Source organism: Morus notabilis, unplaced genomic scaffold (genome assembly GCF_000414095.1).
Source record: "Morus notabilis unplaced genomic scaffold, ASM41409v2 Scaffold229, whole genome shotgun sequence".
Classification (NCBI taxonomy): domain Eukaryota; kingdom Viridiplantae; phylum Streptophyta; class Magnoliopsida; order Rosales; family Moraceae; genus Morus; species Morus notabilis.
The window spans coordinates 420,189-430,997 of record NW_010362793.1 but is presented as its reverse complement, the minus strand read 5'-3'; positions in this window follow the sequence as shown (position 1 = coordinate 430,997).

Below are 10,809 nucleotides of genomic sequence, written 5' to 3'. Positions count from 1 at the left end.
CTATTAATCAAGAGCTACATCCACTATATTGTATTTCTCTTGACTTTGCTCTTACAAATTACATGCACGTAAGGAAAATCTTTTTCCTCCCTCCCCACTCTCTCGGGGGCTCTTTCCTTTTATAATGGATATTGCCTGAGTCTCTGTCCAATGGTAAGCAGTTTGGACCATTGGACTGAGTCTTTCATGAGGCCCACCCACTCGAGTGGCCTATGGCCTCTTTTGTACAAACTGTAGCCTGCCATTACCTTTCGGACTGTTCACTCATCCAATTTGTCCCCCCATTACGGCTTTGCAGAACCCTGTAATAGCTAGTGATCTGTTCCAAGCAGTTTTAGGGGCTTGTAATCATTTCTTATGCAACTGACCTTCTCCAAATCCAGACGTAACCTTCTCAGGGGTCTTCCTTGGGACGCGAATCCAATTGCTTGCGGTCTGCCATATGCGCCTATGCTGACCTTTGCTGAGGGTATGTTCTCTCATGGCCGACTTCGTCACGCCATTTTGCCCGGACTGGTCTCGCAGACCTCGACTGTGTATAGGGTCGACAGTCCCGATCTCCTTATACATTCGGCACTCATGTCATACAGGAGAGACTAATGAGGCTCGGGCGTCGATGGCTAAATGACGTGGCAGGCATGGGGCCACGTATAGCCTAATCGTTGTCTGACGTGTCGATATGAATTTTCCCACACAACAATATTGTAATTAGATTTGATTTCTTGTTAATCTTATGAATGTTTTGTTGCAGTATTCTGTCACACCCCCAAACCGGGGTTAGTGACATAGAGGCTTGTTTAGAAACTTAAACCTGTTTAAAAGACTGATTAGAAAATAATGTTGCAAATATTTTAATTTAATTTTCTTTGTCAAATCCAAAACATCCAGGTATTTCCAAACAAGCCCCTGCATTCAAGAGAAATTTAATTTCAAGAACGGTGGTGGAATTTCCAACCAAACCAGTTTAAAACCACGTCTCTGGTATCAAGTCAGGAATTCCCACAGGTGTTTAGCATACATGAATATAAACAAAAGTAAATGTGACATCAACCACAGTCTGGCAATATTTAAGTTTACAATCTATAATCTTTTATACATGCCTTGAGATAAAAGATAAGAGGAAATACAACTCTTCGCTTCCCGAGGTCAAGTCCACATCACCGGTAGTAGCTACCTACTCCGCACTACTCCTCGCGTCGCCCGGAGGGGTTTAATATATTTGAAAACAAGAAAAGTGAGCGAAATGTCCAGTAGGATATAATTTTATAAAGCATTTAAAATAAAGGTACTCATGGTCCGAAGACATACACCTGGAACCGGTCATCCCCTTTTAGAAAAGGAAATACTCACATAGTAAAAAATGTCTGTATAATGAAAGTGTGCAGCTCATCATACCACTAAACAAGAAACGATAAAATGTCTGTCTAGTGAAAAGTGCATAGCCATAGTTCCACTAAACAAGAAGTGGATCCGTACGGATTTCGGGGCCTGCCCCCAAGGATGCGATTCCCACATCCCGATCTCTGAGGCCACCATGATGTGTATCATTTCTTAAGATATTTCATTTTAAGAAATGATACTCTTTAAAATCTCATTTCCAAAATCATTGGAAAACATAATATCATTATTCATGCTATTTCCTTTAAAATCATTTTCTTTCAACATGTTTTGTTCTAAAACATTTTCATTGGCCAAAACCATTTAAAGTGAGGTTAACAAGGATATGGACAAGAATATCCTACCTCTCGAATGTCAAATCTGGGTTAGCTTTCCGTTCTCCTAGCCTCCGCTTTTCTTAAAGCTTTAATACTTAACCTTCTCCACTAGCTTTATCACAAAAGCAATATCTTAAGAAATATTTCTCATTCCTAAAATGAATTAAGTTCAATCATGTTTAATTGTTTCCTATTAGTGTGCCTTGACTCAAATCCAAGTTTCACAATTGATTTTATAATCTGGTTAGGGGGTTCTTTAAAAATTAGAATCCAATCCATAGGTTCGGTTTTCCTATTTAATTTCAGTTTAAAAACAAGTTTTTAAAGAAATTTTGGCAGCATGCCAGCATAAATAGGAAAAATGTCAAACCTGCAATTCAAGTTCAATTTCAATATATATTCTCCAGAATCCATCAAAATCAGTTTCCAATCAATTAAACATGTCCAATAACTAAAAACCCTCAAATTTCATTCAATTCCAACAACAACTGTTCAAATTCAAACCCTAACTCAAAATTATTCAAATCTAACTAAAATCAAACTTTCTCAAGCTTAAAATTCGAATCAAAGAGTGGGTTTCAAAGGGTTTTACCTCGAATTAGTTGCTCGAGCTTTGTCTCCCTCAATTTCTCCATTTTTTGTTTTTTTTTGTGGTGGTTCTCGGCCAAACTGCCGAGAGAGAGAAATCTAGAGAGAGCAGGGGAGAGAGAGAGAGAGAGAACGCCAGCGGGAGAAAGCCCGGAGAAGGAGGTGGCCGGCGGTGGAAGAAAATAGAAAGAGATGGGGGGCTGGCACTGGTGAAAACCAGAGAAGAAGGAAGAAAAAAAAAGAAAAAGAAGGAGAGTGGGGGGGGTGGGCTACACAGGAAGGGAAAGGGGGAAAAGAAAAAAAAAAGAAAAGAAAAAAAAGAAAAAGGAAAAAGAAAAAGAAAAAGAAAAATGGAAAAAAAAAATAAAATGCATTAAAATTTAAGTGTATTTTCAAAAACTTTTGGGGTGAAATTATAAATACTGAAAATAATTCAAAGTCCATTGATTAATTATGAAAATTAAATTATGCACACTAATAATTCATAGTTTAGCATAATTAAACATGTTTAATTCTGGAGGGCGTTACATTCTACCCCCCTTAAGAAATTCCGTCCCTGAAATTGAAATTTACCTCATGATATGAACAGATATGGATATCGTTCTTGCGTCGTCATTTCTAATTCCCACGTTGCTTCCTCAACGCCATGGTGTTGTCACAACACCTTCACTTACGGTATCTCACGTCGACGTAGGCTTTTCATCCTCCGGTCAAGAATCTGTACGGGTGCTTCCTCGTAAGTCGTGTCATATTGGATCGGCACGTCATACTATTGCACAATGGCTTCTGGATCGGGTTGACACTTCTGAAGCATAGAAACATGGAACACATTGTGCACGTGAGACAATTTTGGAGGAAGATCAAGACGTTAAGCAACGACACCGACCCGTTGTGTGATCTGAAACGGCCCGATGTACCTCAGTGCGAGTTTCCCCTTCACACCAAAATGAGTAATTCCTTTGCGCGGAGAGACTCTTAACAAGACAAAATCACCCTCTGAGAATTCTAAGGGTCTACGCCTCCTGTCAGCATAACTCTTCTGACGACTATGAGCCGTTAACAGTCGTTCCCGAACCACGGCTATTTTCTCATTACTCTCCTGGATAACATCCGGTCCAAGGGTCAGTCAATCTTCTGACTCAAGCCAACAAACTGGTGATCTGCAAGGTCTGCCATACAACGCCTCGAATGGTGCCATCTCAATGCTACTCTAATAACTGTTGTTGTAGGAGAACTCAGCTAAATGGAGATACATCTTCCAGTTTCCACTAAAATCTAGAATGCAAGCACCAAGCATGTCCTCCAAAATCTGAATAACTCTCTTAGATTGTCCGTCGGTCTGAGGATGAAATGCAGTTCTGATATTTAGTTCGGTTCCCATGGCTTCTTGGAAACTTCTCCAATATCTAGCGTTGAAACGAGTGTCACGATCTGATGTGATAGACAACGGAACTCCGTGAAGTCTGACAACGTACTCCAGATACAACTCTGCTAGAACTTTCCTAGAATACGTCGCACGAAAGGGAATGAAGTGCGCGGACTTCGTTAACCTATCCACAACGACCCATATGGCATTATGCTGATGTTTAGTCCTCGGCAATCCCATCAGAAAATCCATCGTAATGTGTTCCCACTTCCATCCAGCAACAGGAAGATGCTGCAGTTCTCCAGCAGGTTTCTGATGCTCAACCTTGACTCGAAGATAAGTCGCACATTTTGGCACGTATTGGCGAACATCCTTCTTCATACCTCTCCACCAATACTGCCTTTTGAGGTCTTGATACATCTTGGTACTTCCAGGATGAATAACAAACCTCGATTTGTAAGCCTCGTGAAGGATTATCTTCTTTATCTCATCCACTTGAGGAACGGTAAGGTGATTCCTGAAGTAGAGCATTCCATCTTCCCGAATATTCCATTCATCCAATTTTTCTCCATTCTGAACTCGAGCCCAAATTCCCTGAAGATGCGAATCATGCCATTGGTTCTGCTTGACTTGCTGTATAAGAGTTGGCGTTGAAACCAAGTTGTACACCATAGCTTGGTTAGAATCCTCATAATACTGAAAATCATAGTCACCTACAATTTCACTCTGTTTCCAATCTTCCAATGCCAAATATGCTAGGATTCCTGGAGTCTTTCTGCTGAGAGCATCTGCTACCACGTTCACTTTTCCAGGATGATACTGCAAGGTGAAGTCATAATCCTCCATGTATTCCATCCATCTTCTCTGTCTCAGATTTAAGTCCTTCTGAGTGAACAGATACTTCAGACTCTTATGACCGGAGAAGATCTGGAATTTTACTCCATAGAGGTAGCATCTCCATATCTTGAGAGCAAAAATCACAACTGCTAACTCTAGATCATGTGTGGGGTAGTTCTGCTCATGTGGCTTCAGTTAACGAGATGCATAGGCCACAACATGTCCATTTTACATCAGAACACACCCAAGTCCTCGTCTTGATGCATCAGAATACACCTCGTACGGCTCATCGCTATTAGGAATCAGCGCACTGGTTAGCCTAGTCCTCAGTTCTTGGAATGCATGTTCACAATCGGCATCCTATTCAAACCTGACTTCCTTTTTAGTCAACCGAGTCATTGGGGCAGCAATACTCGAGAAATCCTTTACAAATCGTCGATAATACCCCGCAAGTCCTAGGAAGCTTCGAATTTCGGCTACATTCTTCGGTCGTTCCCATTGTAGCACCGTTTCAATCTTTGCGGGATCCACTGAAATTCCTTGTCCAGATATAACATGTCTAAGGAACTTGACTTCTGTCAACCAGAAATCACATTTCTCCTTCTTTGCATAAAGCTAGTGTTCTCGAAGAGTCTGGAGAACGATCTTCAGATGTTGCTCATGCTCTTCCCAAGTCTTTGAGTAAACCAGGATGTCGTCAATGAAAACTATCACAAACTAGTCTAAATACGGGCGGAAGACTCGATTCATCAAATCCATAAAAGCGGCGGGAGCATTCGTCAATCCAAAAGGCATTACTAAGAACTCATAATGCCCCTAGCAAGTTCTGAAAGCTGTTTTTGGAATATCATCTTCCCTAATCTTCAACTGATGATACCCGGATCTCAAGTCAATTTTTGAGTAATACCGTGATCCTCCCAGCTGATCGAACAACTCATCGATCCTCGGTAATGGGTACTTGTTCTTCACAGTAACCCTATTCAATTGTCGGTAGTCTATGCACAATTGAAGGGATCCGTCATGCTTTTTCACAAACAAGACAGGTGCACCCCACGGGGAAGTGCTGTTTCTAATGAATCCCTTTTCTGCCAACTCTCCGAGTTGTTTTCTTAGCTCTTTCATCTCTGCAGGCGCCATTCGATACGAAGCAATAGAAATTGGAGCCGTTTCCCGAAGTAAGTCAATACAAAACTCGATCTCTCGGTCAGGCGGTAAACCAGACAACTCATCAGGGAATACATCCGCATATTTATCGACCACGGGGACCTCAACATTCTCCCCGACGATACCGGATTCACCCTCTAATGCCGAAAGGAATAAGAGACAAGCTAAATTCCGCCGTCCTCTGACACTATGCCTCAATAGTCATTCTTCAATAACCGGGTTAACACCTCCCTGATACGTTACTATCGTGCCAGAACCGGTAGTTAAGGTAACTCTCATACGGTGGCAATCAACAATCGCCCCATATCTTGACAACCAATCCATTCCAAGCACTACATCAAACTGATTCATGGGAAGGATTATCAAGTCTGCCTTTAATTTCTCACTTCCAATTGTGATCACACACGACCTTCATATGCTAGTCACCTCCATACATCTTAATGGAAAACTTATAAACATTGAAATCTCTAAGTCGTCGGATTTCAAACCCAAAACTTTCACAAAAGAAGTGGAAATAAAAGAGTGCGTAGCACCAGTGTCGAACAAAACTCGTGTGAAAGAGTGAGAGATAGGTACCATACCCTCAACGACTGGGTTTTTAGCATTAGCTCCAGAACTTTCCCCGGCCATGGTATGCATATGCCCCGGTGCTTTCCCTTTTCCTCTCTCGTTGTTGTTAGGTTACTGGTTTCCAGGCCTGTACTGTTACTGCGGTGGGGTAGACTATACTGATACGGAAGCCTGTGGCTGAAAATAAGAGTAGTTCGGTGGACGGAAGATCAGTGTAGGAGGAATTGGCATCTGTGCAGGCAACTGGGGCTGATAGAAAGGCGTGAACTGTGGAAGTCTATCTTGACTAGGAGCAATACCCCTTTGATTCTGCGGTGATTGCTAGGTCTGTTGGTTCACCTGTTGGCCCCTAAGAGGACAGTTCCTTTTGATATGCCCTAGCTCCCCACAATGGTGGCACTTGAAGCTATAGGGTCCACTCTTCGCACTTCCCGAAGAGCCACTGCTACCACTAGGCACTCCCCCACTACCTTGCCTTTGATCACAGCTTTTTCTATCACTCCTTTGGGGTCCTCCTGAAGTTCTTCCTGAAACTTCTTGACTCTAGAGGAAGGCGATGTGCTCTTGTTCAACAGAGATGGCTGCTGCAACCAGGTCACTATAGACTCGATGCCTTAAAGCTACCACTGATTTTCAAATCACACCCTTAAGACCTTTCTCAAACTTTAGACACTTCATGCGCTCTGATTCAATCAAGGAAGGAACAAAATGAGATAGCTCATTGAACTTAGCTTCGTATTCCCTCACTGTCATATCCCCTTGCTGTAGGCCCATGAATTCCATGGCCTTTTCATCTCGATAACTTTGGGGAAAGAATTTCTCATTAAAGAGCGCTTCGAATTGTTCCCAAGTCATCCCCTCTACATCATGCATTCGCCGGATATGCTTCCACCACGCACCTGGAGGACCTTCAAACTTAAAAGTTGTGAACTCCACCCAATACTCATCCGGTACTCCCATGGTACTTAGATGCTTAGACATCGATTCGAACCAATACTCGGCTTCCTGGGGTCCACCCGCGCTAGTGAATGCGGGAATTGAGCTACGCCTGTACTCACGGAAGTAGTTCTATTTTCTGTCCTCCGCAGGACGTTCATTTTGGGCTCTAGTAGCCATCCCCTGGAAGGCTGCGTACATGGCTTCCATGAATTGCTCATTCGACATCACCGGCGGGTTAGGGTTTCTACGGCGCGGCGGCATTCTTTTATCTGAAAAGAAAGCTAGACTGTTTTAGTGGTTTCCTGATTTCATTCATGTATGCATAATTCCAAACCCTAAGGTTCTAAATAAGGGCTCTGATACCAAGTCTTGTCACGCCCCCAAACCGGGGTTAGTGATGTGGAGGCTTGTTTAGAAACTTAAACCTGTTTAAAAGACTGATTAGCAAATAATGTTGCAAATATTTTAATTTAATTTTTTTTTCAAATCCAAAACATCCAGGTATTTCCAAACAAGCCCCTGCATTCAAGAGAAATTTAATTTCAAGAAGGGTGGTGGAATTTCTAACCAAACCAGTTTAAAACCACGTCCCTGGTATCAAGTCGGGAATTCCCACAGGTGTTTAGCATACATGAATATAAACAAAAGTAAATGTTACATCAACCACAGTCTAGCAATATTTAAGTTTACAATCCATAATCTTTTATGCATGCCTTGAGATAAAAGATAAGAGGAAATACAACTCTTCGCTTCCCGAGGTCAAGTCCACATCACCAGTAGTAGCTACCTACTCCGCACTACTCCTCGCGTCGCCGGGAGGAGTTTAATATATTTGAAAACAAGAAAAGTGAGCGAAAGGCCCAGTAGGATATAATTTTATAAAGCATTTAAAATAAAGGTACTCACGGTCCGAAGACATACACCTGGAACCGGTCATTCCTTTTTAGAAAAGGAAATACTCACATAGTAGAAAATGTATGTATAATGAAAGTGTGCAGCTCATCATACCACTAAACAAGAAACGGTAAAATGTATGTCTAGTGAAAAGTGCAGAGCCATAGTTCCACTAAACAAGAAGTGGATCTGTACGGGTTTCGGGACCTGCCCCCAAGGATCCGATTCCAACATCCCGATCTCTGAGGCCACCATGTTGTGTATCATTTCTTAAGATATTTCATTTTAAGAAATGATACTCTTTAAAATCTCATTTCCAAAATCATTGGAAAACATAATAGCATTATTCATGCTATTTCCTTTAAAATCATTTTCTTTCAACATGTTTTGTTCTAAAACATTTTCATTGGTCAAAACCATTTAAAGTGAGGTTAACAAGGATATGGACAAGAATATCCTACCTCTCGGATGTCAAACCTGGGTTAGCTTTCCGTTCTCCTAGCCTCCGCTTTCCTTAAAGCTTTAATACGTAACCTTCCCCACTAGCTTTATCACAAAAGCAATATCTTAGGAAATATTTCTCATTCCTAAAATGAATTAAGTTCAATCATGTTTAATTGTTTCCTATTAGTGTGCCTTGACTCAAATCCTAGTTTCACAATTGATTTTATAATCCGGTTAGGGGGTTCTTTAAAAATTAGAATCCTATCCATAGGTTCGGTTTTCCTATTTAATTTCAATTTAAAAACAAGTTTTTAAAGAAATTTCGGCAGCATGCCGGCATAAATAGGAAAAATGCTAAACCTGCAATTCAAGTCCAATTTCAATATATATTCTCCAGAATCCATCAAAATCAGTTTCCAATCAATTAAACATGTCCAATAACTAAAAACTCCCAAATTTCATTCAATTCCAACAACAACTATTCAAATTCAAACCCTAACTCAAAATTATTCAAATCTAACCAAAATCAAACTTTCTCAAGCTTAAAATTTGAATCAAAGAGTGGGTTTCAAAGGGTTTTACGTCAAATTAGTTGTTCGAGCTTTGTCTCCCTCAATTTCTCCGTTTTTTGTTTTTTTTTTTTTTTTGTGTGGTGGTTCTCGGCCAAACTGCCGAGAGAGAGAGAGGGAGAGAGAGAAATCCGGAGAAAGAGCAAGGGAGAGAGAGAGAACGCCGGCGAGAGAAAGCCCGGAGAACGAGGTGGCCGGCGGTGGAAGAAAATAGAGAGAGGGGGGGCTGGCGCTGGTGTCTCACTAGAGAAGAAGGAAGAAAAAAAAAAGAAAAAGAAGGAGAGTGGGGGGGCTGGGCTGCACGGGAAGGGAAACGGGGAAAAGAAAAAAAAAGAAAAGAAAAAAAAGAAAAAGGAAAAAGAAAAGAAAATGAAAAATGAAAAAAAAATGCATTAAAATTTAAGTGTATTTTCAAAAACTTTTAAGGTGAAATTATAAATACTGAAAATAATTTAAAGTTCATTGATTAATTGTGAAAATTAAATTAGGCACACTAATAATTCATAGTTTAACATAATTAAACATGTTTAATTTTTTAGGGCGTTACATATTCCTGGTCGAATCATGAATGTTTAATTGGAATTTGATTTTGGCAGTTATCCAACTAAAACAGATGGAGTTCATTTCTTTTGAGTGGGAACATAAAACGCAAAAGGGTATCCTATGGAATTTACAAAAGTTGTATTGGAGTTGAGATATGTCAATAGAAGAATCATGTGTTTAATGGGTTCAAGCTCATTAAAATAAAAATATAATTTTAATTAGATTAAACAGTCAGAAATAAGACCAGTGAATACGAGATGAACTTCTTTCTCTACTAAAAATTCATTTTCAATTCCTTTTAGGGGATTTTTCTTATAAGATTAAAATAATAATTATATTAAAAATTATCTATTTTATATATTTTTTTAATTTAATATAATTTTAATTAAATAAAACAGTCAAAAATAATTGTATTGTTAGAAAAGCTCTGCACGAGGGAGTCCCTTTTTATTATTATCTCAAAATAAAATTAAATAAATATATATATATGGATATGGCTCCAAAAAGTAATGGATTGACTTCCATGTTAACGCAGGTCAAGTCCTTAGAATTTAGCGAGGAATAACACAACAAATACATTGACATTTCAACCAACAACAATTGTAAAGTTTTTATTTGCTTATAAATAGAGAGGAAAAAAAAAAAAAAAAAAAAAAAAAAAAAGACTTCGCAATCAAAAAGGCGCTCTGACTGAGAAACTGGAGTTGTTGTCGTCGTTCGTTGGTTTTTTTTTTTTTTTTTTAGTTTATCTGAACTGAGGAACATTGCCTAGTAAGCAGTGCCAGAGGTGGAGGCGGCGACAAGCGGATGTCACGCGCTTGTGATGCGAGTTCGAAATGGCCTAGAGAAGGATCAATAATGATTTTTTGATTTTCTTTTAGTAAATTGTACTTTTGCATAAATTTTTCATTTCTTACATAATACACCTAAAGCTTATAATTTAACAAATTACACACCAAACTTCAAAAATCAGTATTCAGTAGTAATTAGAGTTTAATAAATTGAGAGTTGAGACATGAGATTCACACATTAAGGCATCGTTCACTTTATAGATTCGAGTTTTTAATTTGAGTTGAAATGTAACATTTTTTGAGGACTTTTCACTATAGTAGAAAAAGTTAATGTAACATTTTCTGAGAGCTTTTTACTGTATAAACTTAAAACTGAAAACTCAAATCGG